Raw genomic sequence first — 4178 nt, forward strand, 5'->3', positions numbered from 1 at the left:
ATCATCTAGGAACCTGTTGAAAAGGCAAACTCGTGACATTATTTTCCCCTATCTGTCTCACTAATTAGGATACCCAAATAGTTATATATACATATTAAATTTATCAATGGACTGGTGTAGAGTGCTTGGGAATGTGCATGCCTCTAAGAGAGAGTATATAAGAGCGATTCTAAAGAGCCAGACAGGTGCATTTGTTTATAACGTTACCCAGTACTGCTAGAATACTTGGCTTTATGGATAATGGAAGTCAAGCACCAATGCATTAAATGATAAAATACACAGTTGAGCACCCTGCCGTTCTAATAAGAGTCATTTAGCTTTTGTTTGTTTGTTTGTTTGTTTTGTTTTGCCAACCTATTCTCAAGGCTTCAGTCCTATAATGAAACACAAATCCTTACTTACAAAGGCCAAAGGGACTCATGAGAAGCACTGTCTGGAAAATAAAGAAGGAACCGGTTGTAGAGCATATGACCAAGAGCTGGCTCAGGGTTTAGACATGAGCACCGTTTGTTCAATAAGCGGGTGATGACTTGAAGTTGGCCCCAAAGGAAATATTCATATCACAGAGACAATAAACCCCACAAACAAAGTGTTCTCAGACAACTCAGCACAGCAGCCAAGACCAAGGACTGAGGAAGATGGTGGTGAGGTCTGATAGCATGTGGGTATTGTGTTTAATACTGTGGTTGTTACATTTGGAGCCGAGCCAAGCCTTCCTGTGTCTTTTACTCTTCTTTCCTTTGTATATGTGCATGCATATGTGTGTGCATGTTCATTCATAGGTGTGTGTACAGGCACACGTGTGTGCACAAGCATGTGGAGGTCAGAAGTTGACTGTGGGTGCCTTCACCAAGCTCTTTCTACCCCATTTTTAAAATTTTATTTTATGCCATATGCTTATTTTCTTCACGTGTATGTTTATGCATCCTGTGTTTGCAGTACCTGTGGAAGCTAGAAGAGTGTGACAGACCCCCTGGAACTGGAGTTGGGGAGACTTGTGAGTTGCCATGTGGGGGCTGGGAATTGAACCTGAGTTCTCTGGAAAAGCAACCAGTGATCTTTACAGCTGAGCCATCTCCCAAGCCCTGCCCCCTACACACACACACACACACACACACACACACACACACACACACACACACACACACACACAGTTGGGGGGCTGGAGAGATGGCCCTGGTTGCTCTTGAAGAGATCCTGAGTTCAATTCCCAACAACCACATGGTATCTCACAACCATCTGTAATGAGATCTAGTGCCCTCTTCTGGCCTGCAGGCATACATGCAGACAGAACACTGTATACATAATAAAAAAAAGCTTTAATATATTTAATTTATATATTTTATGTATATTTATATATAATTAAATATATCAATACATTTTCAATAAAGGAGTGTGTTATGAGAAACTCCCCTGCCTCTGTGTCTCCCCTTTCTTTCCTCCTGCCTCTCTCTTCTTGCCAAGCTGGAATATGCATTTTGTAAACTACACGTCTAACAGTCTTTGCTTCTGCCACAGCACCCTCCTCAGTTTCCTGTGAAAACCTCACCTCCATGGCTTTGCTTTTCCTGCACTTTTTATTTGGGATGGAGCATCCTTTCCTTCCCTCTAGTCAACTCCACCCAGACCTCAAGGTCAGATACTACCCTCTCCGGCAAACCTTCCCTGACCTCTCCAGCTTGTCACAATCTCTTTTTCTGTTCTACATTCCTGGGGCAATTGTGCCTGTGCTTGCACAGTGCAGAATTCCCGGCAGAGAAACCTAGGGTAGCCAACAGTTAGTGGCCTGCAGAAGAACACTTGGTAAACACAGTTCAGCTTTCTGCTTCACCCATCTCTGCACTGTCAAGTTCCCCAGTGCCGGTGAGCAATCTGCTCTCTCTTTGCTTTCTGAAACTAAATGCTGGAACAATAGTAGTGGCACTGGCCAGCCAGCTCTTGCCAGCAGAAGGGATCAACTGACTTTGATCAAAATATTGTTTTTAAACTGCCAGACTTCATAACTCCTAATTTAAATACCCAAGGATGTCCTGATCTCAGGCCTTCTTGCAAGGAGGACTTCTTGCCTCCTGGTGCATTATGCAGTGTTGATAGTGTATCATGTCACACATGGCTGTGGCCAGATCTCCAGAAGTACTTCTAATTATAAACCTGCTGTTTCTCTTCTGGCATCGTGGCATCTGACTTTTCCTTTTCATTTCTGTGAAATTGGAGACATGGTCTTTGAGAACTTGCTGACACTGTAATGAAAAGACCTTTGGTTGCTTTTTGTTTCTCTTTCATGCTATCGACTAAATCAAACGTCTCAAAACTCATCTGGCAGGTGATACTCACACCTCAGATTCTGCGAGAGAAAAATCCATAAATTATCAAAGGATAAGAGTGTGTTCCTAACTTCTAAGGCAGGGCAGAGTGGTAGTCTCTGATACCCTTGGGGTTTCCCACCCCCTTCCCCCCGCCCCCAGAGCTCAAACGGTTCCCATTGTGTATCAGTCATCTGAAGCCCACAGCAGAAGCTGTGCTGTTTCTCTTCTTCTCCTGATAGACTTACACCTACACGCTTCTTTCTTAGTGTAACTAAATAGAAGCTGGAGATGCTCATCAAAGCATCTGCACTTCACCGCTCATACTTCCAGGCCTTGGGTTGACTATAAAGACTGCCCGTGTTGTAAATGCAAAATCAGAAATAGCAAAGTCAAATGAACTTGTAATATATTTTTCTATGTGAAACACTCTTATTAATCAAAATATAGATTAGGCTGTCCTTTCAAAAGAGGCAAAGTAAAATTATTGAAATGTAGTATGGAGGCTGCTTGGTCATTCCCGGCTGCCCAGCCATGAGATAACCACACAGAAACTGTATTAATTAAATCACTGCTTGGCCATTAGCTCTAGCTTCTTATTGGCTCACTCTTAATTGATCACATTTCTAGTAATCTGTGTGTGGCTACGTGGCGGTGGCTTACCAACAAAGTTTTGGCATGTCTGACTCTGGCGGTGGCTCCATGGCTTCTCCCTGACTCTGCCCTTCTTCCTCCCAGAATTCAGCCTAGCTTTCCCTGCCTACCTAAGTTCTGCCTTGCTATAGGTCCAAAGCAGTTTCTTTATTCATTAATGGTAATCACAGCACACAGAGGGGACTCCCACATCATTGAAACCCACTTTCTTCAAAAATCTATCAGCAAGAAAGGATAAGCAAGGGACTGAGGAGATGAGTCTGTGCTTAAGAGCACTGGCTGCTCTTTCAGAGGACCTGGATTCTGTCTGCAGCACCAGCATGGTGGCTCATGACCATTGATAACTCTATAGTTCCAGCAGAGGCAATGCGCTTTTCAGGCTGCTGAAGGCACTAGCCAGGCATGTGATGAACAGACATACATGCAGATAAAACACCTACACATGTAAAATAATAAAATAAAAACATTTTAAGAGAAAGTAAAAGCATGAAGAAAGTGTCACCGTCACTTGATTGAGCCTCACATGGCTCCTGTGTGCAGTGAAAAAGTAATTAATGTGTGTGAACTTGGAAGATGAGAGCGGGTGGTGTCAGTGACTTCCAAGGATGATGGCCCAGAAAGGAATCATACTGGTCTAATGCTAGAAAGATGTTTTGAAAGGGAAGGGGTACCAGACACTAAAAAAGGAAATGAGAAGTACGATTTGACAAGGGAAATCAGAGATGATATTTGCAGCCAAGGTTTGACTGTAGAATGCAGGGGAGGAGGCAAAAAGGAAGAAGGAAATGCTGTTAAAATCTTTGGCCATTATACTGGGTCCATAGTAACTATAATCCAGGTTTGAATTTTCCTATCTTCTGAAACTGAGTGGCTTTTCATGTGTTCCTTGGCTGTGTAGACAGACCTCCAGCAGGGGACCTTCTAATTTGGGAGTAAACAGATAATAAAATTGCAACCCAGGAGACAAGTGGACAGGCTGGGATGGCTCCTGGTATGTCTGGAGAATAAAGGAAATCTGAGGGATTTGATTAAGACAGAGTTCATCTATGCAGGTTATTTTGACAACAGGTTCCCTGGCACTTGGGATGGCCTTAGGAGATTGGCAAAGCGGTTGGCAAGTGTTGGCAATGACTGGGAAACATAATCCTAAGTCATAGCTGGCAGTTCTATCTTTAGTTGTTAAGTAAAATTTATTATTATTATTATTATTATTATTATTAT

Source organism: Microtus ochrogaster (assembly GCF_000317375.1).
Source record: "Microtus ochrogaster isolate Prairie Vole_2 chromosome 14 unlocalized genomic scaffold, MicOch1.0 chr14_random_1, whole genome shotgun sequence".
In the NCBI taxonomy this organism is placed as follows: Eukaryota; Metazoa; Chordata; class Mammalia; order Rodentia; family Cricetidae; genus Microtus; species Microtus ochrogaster.